Source organism: Canis lupus, chromosome 13 (genome assembly GCF_003254725.2).
Source record: "Canis lupus dingo isolate Sandy chromosome 13, ASM325472v2, whole genome shotgun sequence".
NCBI classification, from domain to species: Eukaryota; Metazoa; Chordata; class Mammalia; order Carnivora; family Canidae; genus Canis; species Canis lupus.
The window spans coordinates 26,608,023-26,620,752 of NC_064255.1; the positions used below are offsets into that span (position 1 = coordinate 26,608,023).

Here is a 12,730-nt window from a genome sequence, read left to right on the forward strand (position 1 = left end):
AGCAGGTCCAGATAATGATTAGCAGCAGTGGGATGGGAATGAGCTCTTTTTAATCAAGTCCGGTGTCTTCTCATAGAAGTCACGGCAGTGAAGAGGTATAGGAAAGTCCACTTAAGGAAAGGATTCAGGACACCTGGGTGGCTCAGCGGTTGAGCATCTGCCCTCAGCTTAGGTGGGGATCCCAGGGTCCTGGGATCGAGCCCCACATCGAGCTCTCTGCAGGGAGCGCTTTTCTCTCGGCCTATGTCTCTGCCTCTCTCTCTCTGTGTCTCTCATGAATAAATAAAATCTTAAAAAAAAAAAAAGGAATAGTAATTCTTAGAGATAGAAGCATGTGCCAAAAGCTGTTTCATCTGCTCCTAGCATCCCCCAAGAGAGGGCAACATCATTCTAGATTGGCAGATGAAATCAAGGAAGTGGCCATTTTATGAAGACTGAGGGGCAAAAAACATTCAGTAGTAATGCCATAAAGCCCAGTCCAGGCGGGTTGGCCTATGAAGATACCCCGTGGCTGCTATAGAATGCCATATGCTGGTAACAAAATGACCAGCCATGCATGGAGTCAGAGAAAACAGCCTCTCAGTTAAGACAAACATTATTCTAAGTCTCTGCTGTAATAATGAAAAGGGAGAGTGGACTGCGAAAATACAAGTTGTCTCAAAAAAAGAACATAAATTGATAGTTGGGCTAGTTGCAAAGTCCTGGTTTGTGTGTTACAAGAACTAGCCTTGGATGGTTGCTTTGAAATACATAAGGCAGAGAACAAAGTAACTGCTTCCAGAGATTTTCTTTCCTATTTTTTTTTTTGTCTCTCTCTCTCTCAAAAAAAAAAAAAAAATTAAAAAATGTCTTTAGGAAAACTCACCAGTTTGACTTACAGTCATCATTTTTTAAAGCTCGGTAGGTACATACTTTCTGAATATTACTCAAAATTATGCTGCCTCCACATTTATGAACACAAAGCATGAATCAAATGTTGCCACTCTCCTTCTTTTAAGAGAGTCTCTGGCTTCTGGAATCCTCAGGCAAGTATTCTGAAACTTATGCACGTGGAGCATTGCCAAAATACAGATTTAGGATGGTTTAGGGTTTATCACTAGAGCAATGTATGGAGTTACTTTGGAGACTATTAATTAGATCAAAATTATGTTTACCTCATTAACAATTCCTGAGAGAGAGAAAGTCATGTCAGCAGTTCTGGGATCTTTTTTTTCTCAACCTCAGACAACACTTTTTTTTTTTTTTTTTCAAAGTTTCTGTTTTGCCGGATACTTCAGTTAATAATTGGTTGACATAAATCACTTTGCAAGATGTTAAGAGCTAAGGTTACTTTGAGGGAAGGCAGTGGGCGGCTATAAATAAGGCAGCTCTGAGGGTATGGAGAACTGCCACATGCTGGCAAGTGGCTGGAAGCCTGAAGCTTTTTCAGGTCTTGTGCAGGTCGTGTGAGGTTCTGAGTCACGTGATCTGGGCAGAGCATCCATGTCGTGCCCTCATGGTACTGACAGAAACCCTAGACACAAGAGGTGGGGATAAACGAGGAGAACCGTGCTGCAGCCCGTGCCTCCAAGAATGAGGCCATGGGGGTCAGCATTAGGGCTTTGAGGGCTGGAACTGATGGCTAGGTTCTCTGGAGAGATGAAGAGTGAGAAGAACCAGAGAATAAGGAGACACGTAGAGAATGTGCACAGAGAATGAAGGGAATGGAATTCCATCCTGTGCAAGGGGACTGTGGCCACGTGGCTAGAGAAAGCCTGTGAGTGGCATCCTGGAGTCTTTCTTGAGAGCTGACTATATGCTGTACCCCTGGGCTGCAGGGCTTAAGAGCTCCTGCCCACAAAGGATTTATTTTTTTCTCTGTTTCTGGTTTCCATTTTCCATGTCTTTGAGTCCATCAAAGAGAGCCAAAGCAATCTCCACGTTATTTTTCAAATAGCCCCTTTCCCCTTCACTTGTCACTATGATAATCTACTCCTATGGGTAATTATGAAGTATCAGTTGAATGATGTCTATCCTATAGATCGATGTCAAAACCCCTCTTTTCAAATAGAAGGATTTTACCATGAGGCAATTGGATTTAAATGAAAAACAGTGGTATTTAGACTGGGGGGAATCAAACACTGGTCCTGCCACTTTGGGGGTGAGATGTTGGTTTTGGTATCAGGTAAGCCATCTGAACATCTTAGCCTCAATTCTTCTCATGGAATGCTGAAGATTAGAACAATAGTGCATCTAATATGTTCAGTACAATTCTGGATCAAAGAGGTTTTCTCCATCAAAATTAGTTTCCTTATGCTCAAAATCTCTCTACCTTTCACCGATGCTAAACAAGTATTAATGCCAAGTTAATTTTTAAAAATATTCACTGATTTGCTTCAGTTGAATTCTATCTTTGAAGTTTCAAGGAAATCATCACAGTGAAATCTTGTCATCCACAGATGACATGTCAGGATGTACTGATGAAGTTTTTCTTGATAGGGCAGTGGAGAGACTTGGTGGCTCTGAGGGAATTCAATGAGGGAAGGTTTTATGATCATCTCTGCAGTTCTAGAGCTTGAAAAAAAAAAGAGAACAAATTGAATTTGTATTGATTTCTTTCAAAATACACTTAGGGAAAAAAATGATTTCTTGAGCAACTTTTTTAATTTATGGCTAAGCACAGACCTCAGCCACAGAAGGCATAAATTCTCACATGAGAAGCTACTACACAAACACCTAAAATGCATAGCAATGGAGGAAGCATACACAGCAGTGGAAGAGATTTACTCAAGGAGCAAGATGTACTGACTCTGGCCACCCAGAGAGTTCCCATTTACTAAGAAATATTAATAAGTAGATAAGGCTCTTGATACATCCTGAGCTAGAAAGTCACAGCCATCAGCTACTGCCTCACAAGTACATCGTACCCACCTCTCACCCTGTGCCCTCTTCCCCAGTGGATGTGAAACTTTCCAGTTGGGAAGAAAGTACATCTAACACTATCCACATCCTCTTGTCCCCTGTGAAGTGGCCTTGTCATTGGCACAGTGGCAGGACCTCACTAACATTCCAGGCAGTCCATTCCAACTGCAAACATCCCCAACCATTGGACCAGGTTTTTGTTTTTTGTTTTTATAAGATTTTATGTGTTTATTTGACAGCACTAGAGAGATAGAGCAAGCATGAGTGAGGGGGCAGAGGGAAAGGGAGAAGTAGATTCCCCACTGAGTAGGGAGCCCGGCTTGAGGCTTAATCCCAGACCCCTGGGATCATGACCTGAGCTGAAGGCAGTCATGTAACCAACTGAGCCACCCAGGGGCACCTGGACCAGTTCTTCATATGCTTGGCACTCTGTGGTCTCCATCTACTACTGGTCCTAGTTAGTTAGACTCCTACAATATCAAAGATGAGAAAAACCACCAAGCAGTCAAATATAGTATGATCAACAACCAACTCCCCAGTGTCTTACATGTGTGTATCTAAGTACGTGCATATTTAAACATATTCTATTGCTATAAGCAAAGTGTAGCACAAATTAATAAAAATAGAATATTTTAATTATAAATTCTATATAGCCAACTGATTCTCACAGAATATTTTCAATGATTTTACTGAACTCTATTCCTTATAGCTAACCCGTGGTTGCAACCGACTGATGCTGGTTATTATTTAGTTGTTGTTGTTGTTATTTTTTAAGTATAATTAACATACAATGTTATATCAGTTCCAAGTGTGCAACACTGATTCTAACATAACCCCATGATCACCAGGGTTAGTATATTCACTGTCACCACACAACCCTCCTACAATATTATTGACTCACTACCTGCACTATACTTTTCATCTTTGTAACTTATAACTGGGAGTTTATACCTCCTAATGGCCTTCACTTATTTTGTCCATCCCTCCTACCATCTTCTATCTGGAAACCACCAGTTCTCTGCATTTAAGAGCCTGGTTTTTGTTTTTGTTTTTTTAGATTCCATATATAAGTGAAATGATACAGTATTTGTCTTTTTCTGTCTGACTTCACCTAGCATAATACCTTCTAGATCCATCCATATTATTGCAAATGGCATGATTTCATTCTTCTTTATAGCTGAGTAATATTCCATGATTGATTGACTGATTGATAGATAGATCTTACATCTTCTTTATCTACTCCACTATCCATAGACACTTAGTTTGCTTCCATATCTTAGCTATGTAAGTAATGCTGCAAAAAACATACATGTGCGTATATTTTTTCAATTTAGTGTTTTTGTTTTCTTTGGGTAAATACCCAGTAGTAGAGTTATTGAATCATATGTTGTTACTATTTTTATTTGTTTGAGGAAGATCTATGTTTTCCAGTGGTTGCACCAGTTTGCATTTCCACCAATAAGGTAGGAAGGTTCCCCTTTCTCTACATCCTCACCAATACTTGTTTTTTGTTGTTGTTGTTATTTCTTTTTCTTTTTTTTTTTATACTAGCTACTCTGACTAGTCTGAGGTGTTATCTCATTGTTTTGATTTCCATTTCCCTGATGATGAGTGATGTTGAGCATATTTCCATGTGTCTGTTGGCCATCTGGATGTTTTTTTTGGAAAGATCTCTATTCAGGTCCTCTGCCTGTTTTTAAATCAGATTGATTTTTTGGTGTTGATTCATATAACTTCTTTATATGTATTTGTATATTAATCCCTTATCAGTTATATTAATATTTACATATTCTTATCAGTTACAATATTTACAAATATATCTCCTAGTCACTAGGTTGCCTTTTTTTTGATGGTTCCTTTTGCTATGCAAAAGCTCTTTATTTTGGTGTAGTCAAAATTATTTATTTTTACTTTACTCTCCCCTGCCTGAGGAAACCTATCCTTGAATAGGTTGCTAAGGCTGATGTCCAAGAGATTACTGTTTGTTTTCTTTCAGGCATTTTATTGTTTCAGGTTGTACATTTAGGTCCTTAATCCATTTTGAGTTTATTTTTGTGTATGATGTAAGATGTACAATGGTTTTATCAACATCATTTATTCTTGCCACCTTTTGTTGAAGATTAATTGACCATATGTGTGTGGGTATATTTCTGGTCTCTCTGTCCTGTTCTATCAATCTACATGTCTATTCTTTGCCACTACCATACTGTTTTGATTACTATAACTTTGTAGTATATCATGAAATCTGGGATTGTGATACTCTAGCTTTGTTCTCTATCAAAATTGTTTTGACTATTTTGTGGTTCCATTCAAATTTTAGGATTATTTGTTCGAATTCTATGAAAATGCTATTGGTATTTTGATAGCAGTTGGTTGAATCTGTAGATTGCTTTGGGGTAATATGGACTTCTTAATGATACTAATTCTTCCAATCCATGAATATGGAGTATCTTTCCATTTGTTTATATCTTCTTCAATTTCTTTCATCGATGTTTTTTTATAGTCCTCTGAGTATAGGTCTTTCACCTCCCTGGTTTAATTAACTTTTAGGCTTATTTATGGTGCAATTGTAAATGGAATTTTTTCTTAATTTCTCTTTTGCTTAATTATTAGTGTATAGAAATGCAACAGGTTTCTGTGTATTCTGTATCTTGCAAGTTTACTGCGTTTTATCCATTCTAATAGATTTTTTGGTGGAGTCTTTAGAGTTTTCTATATAATGTATGCCATGTGCAAATAGTGAGTTTTACTTTTACCAATTTGTATGCCTTTTATTTCTTTTTCTTGTCTGATTGCTGGAGCTAAGTCTTCAATACTATGTTGAAATAAAGTGGTGAAGGGGTGCCTTGCTGGCTCAGTTCATAGAGCATGTGACTCTTGATCTCTGGTTCATCAGTTCAAGCCCCACATTGGGGGGTAGAATTTACTTTAAAGAGAGAAAAGAAAGAAAAAGGAAAAGAATGAGGTGAGAGTAAGCATCCTTGTTTCGTTCCTGATCTTAGAGAAAATGCTTTCAGTTTTTCAGCATTGGTTATGATGGCTGTGGGCTTCTCATATGTGGCCTTTATTATGTTGATGTATGTTCCCTTTGAAACCTACTTTGTTGAGAGGTTTTTATCAAGAATGGATATTGTATTTTGTCAAATAATTTTTCTGAATCTATTGACATCATATGGGTTTCCTAATTTTTTAAAAGATTTTATTTATTTATATATGAGAGACACGGAGAGAGAGAGGGGCAGTGACATAGGCAGAGGGAAAAACAGGTTCTCTGCAGGGAGCCCAATGTGAGACTCAATCCCAGGACCCCAGGATCATGACCTGAGTCAAAGGTAGATGCTCAACCAGTGAGGCACCCAGGTGCCCCATGGGTTTTTTAAATTTAAATTCAATTTGCCAACATATAGTATAACACCCAGCACTCATCACATAATGTGCCCTCCTTAATGACTGTCTCCCTGTTACCCCATCCCTCACTCACTTCCCTTCAGCAACCCTCTGTTTCCCAGAGTTAAGAGACTCTCATGGTTTGTCTCCCTCTCTGATTTTTCCCCATTCCATTTCCCCTCCTTCCCTCGTGGTCCATTGCACTACTCCTTATATTCCACATGAGTGAAACCATATGATAATTATCTTTCTCTAATTGACTTATTTCACTCAGCATGATACCCTCCAGTTCCATCCACATCAATGTAAATGGTAGGTATTCATCCTTTCTGATGGCTGATCCTTTCTAGTGTGTCTGTGTATCTCACATCTTTATACAATCGTTGAAGGGGCACCTGCACCCCAATGTTCATAGCAACAAAGCCCACAATAGCCAAACTGTGGACAGAGCCAAGATGTCCTTGGTTTTTATCTTTTCTCTTGTTAACATAATGTATCACATTGACTGATTTGAAGGGATATTAAAAAATCCTTACATCCTGGGATAAATTCCACTTGATTGTGGTGAATGACTTTTTAAATATATTTTTAAATTCAGTTTACTAATGTTTAGTTGAAGATTTTTCCATCTATGCTCATCAGGGATATTGATGTGTAGTAATTTTTTTTTTTTTTGGTAGTGCCTCTCTGGTTTTAGTATCAGGGTAATATTTGTCTTGTATAATACATTTGAAAGCTTTCCTTCTGTTTTTTTGTTTTGTTTTTTGAATGGTTTGAGAATAACAGGTATTAAGTGTTTGGTATAATTAAGTTTGTTCTTCTTTTTCGAGCTCCCTTAGGTGTAAGGTTAGGTTTCTTGGGATTTTTCTTGTTTCTTGAGGTAACCCTCTATTGCAATGAACTTCCCTCTTAGAAATGCTTTTGCTGTATCCCAAGATTTTGGACCATTGTGTTTTCATTTTCATTTGTCTCTACGCATTTTTTGATGTCCCCTTTGGTTTCTTGGTTGACCCACTTATTGTTTAGTAGCATGTTGTTTAGCCTCCATGTATTTGTGTTCTTTGTATATTTTTTTTCTTGGAATTGATTCCTAGTTTAATACTGTTGTGGTAGAAAAAGATGCTCAATAGGATTTCAGTCTTCTCAAATTTATTGTAACTTGTTTTGTGGCCTAACATGGGTCTAGCCTGGAGAACGTTCCATGTGTACTTGAAAAGAATATATAATCTGCTGGCTTTGGTGAAATGTTCTTTATATATCTTTGGAGTCCATCTAGTCTAATGCATCATTCAAAGCCATTGTTCCCTTGCTTTTCAGGTTGGATTATCTATCCACTGATGGACACGGTGTGTTAAAGTCCCCTACTATTATTGCTTTATTGTCAGTTTCTTCCTTTATATCTGCTAATATATGCTCTATTTAGGTTCGCCTATGTTGCATGAATAGATATATGTAGTTGTTATATTCTCTTATTGGAGAATGTGTCTGTATGTGTCCTTAGATCTGCAGTTGAGTCTTTGTAGGCAGTATATAGTTGTGTCTTGTTTTTTATCCATTTAATCACTCTGTGTCTTTTAGTTGGAGCATTTAGTCCATTTACATTTAAAGTAATTATTGACAAGTATGTGCATCTGGCCATTTTGTTCATTTTCTGGTTGTTTTTATAGTTTTTCTGTTCCTTCTCTTATGTTCTTCCTTTGTGGTTTGATGGCTTCTAGTGTTATGCTTGGATTCTTATTATCTCTTGTGTATCTATGATAGGTTTTTGATTTGTGGTTACCACTGGGTTCATATATAACATCTTACATGTATAGCAATATATATCGATGGTCACTTAAGTATAATGGCTAAAATTTTACCTCCCTCAATATTTTATGTATTTGATGTCATAGTTTATATCTTTTATTTTGTGTGTCCCCTTGACTAATTGTTGTAGGTATAACTGATTTTACTATTTATGTGAGTTAGCCTGCTTATTGGCTTTATAAGTAATGCATCTATTACCTTTACTAAATGCTCATTTTTACCTGTGAAATATTTTCCTTCCATAATTTTCCTCTATTTATGGCCTTTTCTTTACAAAGAATTCCCTTTAACATTTCTTGTAAATCTGACTTAGTGCTGATGAATTCCTAACTTTTGTTTGTCTGGGAACCTCTTTATCCCTTTTTCAATTCGGAATGATGATCTTGCTGAGTAAGTATTCTTAGTTGTAGTTTTGTTTTCTTTTGTTTTTGTTTTTGTTTTCCTTTCAGCATAGTGAATATATCATGCTGTCCACTCTGGCTTGCAAAGTTTCTGTTAAAACAATCAGCTAATAGCCTTTTCCCTTGTATGTGGCTTTTTTCTCTTGCTGCTTTTAAATTATTGTAACTTTTGCCTTTTTTATTATGTGTCTTGGTATAGACATCATTGGGTTAATCTTGTTAAGGGCTCTCTTTGTTTCCTGGACTTGCATGTCTATTTCTTTCCACCTGAAATAAGCTTTCAGGTATTATTTCTTCAAACAGATTTTATACCCCCTTCTCTCTCTCTTCTCCTTCTGGAATCCCTATAATAAAAATGTTATTACACTTGATGATGTCACTGAGTTCCCTTAAACTGTTCTCATTTTTGTTCTTTTTCCTTTTTGGTGTTCAGCTTGGTAGTTTCCCATTATTCCAGATTGCTGATCCATTCTTCTGCATGGCCTAATCTGCTGTTTATTTTTTTAATTGCAGGTATTGAATTTTTCATCTGTTTTTTTTTAATTTATTTTTTATTGGTGTTCAATTTACCAACATACAGAATAACCCCCAGTGCCCGTCACCCATTCACTCCCGCCCCCCGCCCTCCTCCCCTTCTACCACCCCTAGTTCATTTCCCAGAGTTAGGAGTCTTTATGTTCTGTCTCCCTTTCTGTTATTTCCCACACATTTCTTCTCCCTTCCCTTATATTCCCTTTCACTATTATTTATATTCCCCAAATGAATGAGAACATATAATGTTTGTCCTTCTCCGATTGACTTACTTCACTCAGCATAATACCCTCCAGTGCCATCCACATTGAAGCAAATGGTGGGTATTTGTCATTTCCAATGGCTGAGGATTATTCCATTGTATACATAAACCACATCATCTTTATCCACTCATCTTTCGATGGACACCGAGGCTCCTTCCACAGTTTGGCTATTGTGGCCATTGCTGCTAGAAACATCGGGGTGCAGGTGTCCCGGCGTTTCACTGCATCTGTATCTTTGGGGTAAATCCCCAACAGTGCAATTGCTGGGTCGTAGGGCAGGTCTATTTTTAACTCTTTGAGGAACCTCCACACAGTTTTCCAGAGTGGCTGCGCCAGTTCACATTCCCACCAACAGTGTAAGAGAGTTCCCTTTTCTCTGCATCCTCTCCAACATTTGTGGTTTCCTGCCTTGTTAATTTGCCCCATTCTCACTGGTGTGAGGTGGTATCTCATTGTAGTTTTGATTTGTATTTCCCTGATGGCAAGTGATGCAGAGCATTTTCTCATGTGCATGTTGGCCATGTCTATGTCTTCCTCTGTGAGATTTCTCTTCATCTCTTTTGCCCACTTCATGATTGGATTGTTTGTTTCTTTGGTGTTGAGTTTAATAAGTTCTTTATAGATCTTGGAAACTAGCCCTTTATCTGACACGTCATTTGCAAATATCTTCTCCCATTCTGTAGGTTGTCTTTTAGTTTTGTTGAGTGTATCCTTTGCTGTGCAAAAGCTTCTTATCTTGATGAAGTCCCAATAGTTCATTTTTGCTTTTGTTTCTTTTGCCTTCCTGGATGTATCTTGCAAGAAGTTACTGTGGCCGAGTTCAAAAACGGGTGTTGCCTGTGTTCTCTAGGATTTTGATGGAATCTTGTCTCACATTCAGATCTTTCATCCATTTTGAGTTAATCTTTGTGTATGGTGCAAGAGAGTGGTCTAGTTTCATTCTTCTGCATGTGGATGTCCAATTTTCCCAGCACCATTTATTGAAGAGACTGTCTTTCTTCCAATGGATAGTCTTTCCCCCTTTATTGAATATTAGTTGACCATGAAGTTGAGGGTCCACTTCTGGGTTCTCTATTCTTTTCCATTGATCTATGTGTCTGTTTTTGTGCCAGTACCACACTGTCTTGATGACCACAGCTTTGTAGTACAACCTGAAATCTGGCATTGTGATGCCCCCAGATATGGTTTTCTTTTTTAAAATTCCCCTGGCTATTCGGGGTCTTTTCTGATTCCACACAAATCCTAAAATAATTTGTTCTAACTCTCTGAAGAAAGTCCATGGTATTTTGATAGGGATTGCATTAAACGTGTAAATTGCCCTGGGTAACATTGACATTTTCACAATATTAATTCTGCCAATCCATGAGCATGGAATATTTTTCCATCTCTTTGTGTCTTCCTCAATTTCTTTCAGAAGTGTTCTATAGTTTTTAGGGTATAGATCCTTTACCTCTTTGGTTTGGTTTATTCCTAGGTATCTTATGCTTTTGGGTGCAATTGTAAATGGGATTGACTCCTTAATTTCTCTTTCTTCAGTCTCATTGTTAGTGTATAGAAATGCCACTGATTTCTGGGCATTGATTTTGTATCCTGACATGCTACCGAATTGCTGTATGAGTTCTAGCAATCTTGGGGTGGAGACTTTTGGGTTTTCTATGTACAGTATCATGTCATCGGCGAAGAGGGAGAGTTTGACTTCTTCTTTGCCAATTTGAATGCCTTTAATGTCTTTTTGTTGCCTGATTGCTGAGGCTAGGACTTCCAGTACTATGTTGAATAGCAGTGGTGAGAGTGGACATCCCTGTCTTGTTCCTGATCTTAGGGGAAAGGCTCCCAGTGCTTCCCCATTGAGAATGATATTTTCTGTGGGCTTTTCGTAGATGGCTTTTAAGATGTCGAGGAAAGTTACCTCTATCCCTACACTCTGAAGAGTTTTGATCAAAAATGGATGCTGTATTTTGTCAAATGCTTTCTCTATTGAGAGGATCATATGGTTCTTGGTTTTTCTCTTGCTGATATGATGAATCACATTGATTGTTTTATGGGTGTTGAACCAGCCTTGTGTCCCAGGGATAAATCCTACTTGGTCATGGAGAATAATTTTCTTAATGTACTGTTGGATCCTATTGGCTTGTATCTTGTTGAGAATTTTTGCATCCATGTTCATCAGGGATATTGGTCTGTAATTCTCCTTTTTGGTGGGGTCTTTGTCTGGTTTTGGAATTAAGGTGATGCTGGCCTCATAGAATGAATTTGGAAGTACTCCATCTCTTTGTATCTTTCCAAACAGCTTTAGGAGAATAGGTATGGTTTCTTCTTTAAACGTTTGATAGAATTCCCCTGGGAAGCCATCTGGCCCCAGACTTTTGTGTCTTGGGAGGTTTTTGATGACTGCTTCAATTTTCTCCCTGGTTATTGGCCTGTTCAGGTTTTCTATTTCTTCCTGTTCCAGTTTTGGTAGTTTGTGGCTTTCCAGGAATGCATCCATTTCTTCTAGATTGCCTAATTTATTGGCGTATAGCTGTTCATAATATGTTTTTAAAATCGTTTGTATTTCCTTGGTGTTGGTAGTGATCTCTCCTTTCTCATTCATGATTTTATTAATTTGAGTCTTCTCTATTTTCTTTTTAATAAGGCTGGCTAATGGTTTATCTATCTTATTAATTCTTTCAAAGAACCAACTCCTGGTTCTGTTTTTTTTTTTTTTTTTATCTCTTTGCTGATGTTTTCATGTTCATCCATTCTTTTTCTCAAGTCCAGTGAATATGACCATAATTTTGAATTTTTCATCAGGTATATTGTTATCAGTTTCATATAGCTTTTTTATTTTGCCTTCTGTTTCATTTAAGACCAATTCCTCTGTTTCCTCATGTCATCTAACTCTTTGTGTTTGTTTCTATACATCAGGCCAGCTATGTGTCCTGGTCTTAAAAGTAGTGGCCTTGTGTAGAAGAGGTCCTGCAGTGCCCTATAGCACAGTCCCTCCTGGCTAACAGAACCAGCCACTCTGGGGTTGTCTGTGTGAACTGCATGTGCCCTAAAGTTGTGATTGAGCTGCATTTGCCTTCAGCCCAGCTGGCTGCTGTGACTTGTTTTGCCTGTTATGGATGCACTAGACAGTGTTGGTCCCCATACTGTTGAGAGGCCTGAGGCCACCACAGTCACATTGGTGGGTAGGGCTGGCTGTCCAGCTAGCTGCAGTCACTGATGGTCAGGGTTTGCTCTGTGAGCAGCCAGCTAAATTGTGGATGCTATTGTGTAGGGTGATTTCTCCCTCTCCCCAGAGTAAGTCATTTTGGAGTGGTGCCAGTCCCTGCCCAGGCTACCTGCAGATCTGTTGGTGGAAGAGGAGCCACTTTCAGGGGACATCTGATTAAGTGGGCAGGTTGGATGGGGCAGGTCTACAAAAGGACACCAGTGCAGTACATGCAGTGCCAACAA

At 38.3% G+C, this 12,730-nt stretch overlaps 1 long non-coding RNA gene across 20 annotated transcripts in view; it reads right to left on the reverse strand.

Moving 5' to 3' along the window:
• Nucleotides 1-822: 822 nt before the first annotated feature.
• Nucleotides 823-12,730, reverse strand: part of LOC112662299 (uncharacterized) — a 296,118-nt gene continuing 284,210 nt past the window's right edge. For all 20 annotated transcript variants that reach the window (XR_007401567.1, XR_007401579.1, XR_007401578.1 and 17 more), the window contains one exon: nucleotides 823-2,553. This is a non-coding gene — a long non-coding RNA (uncharacterized LOC112662299). The remainder of the gene's footprint in view (nucleotides 2,554-12,730) is intronic.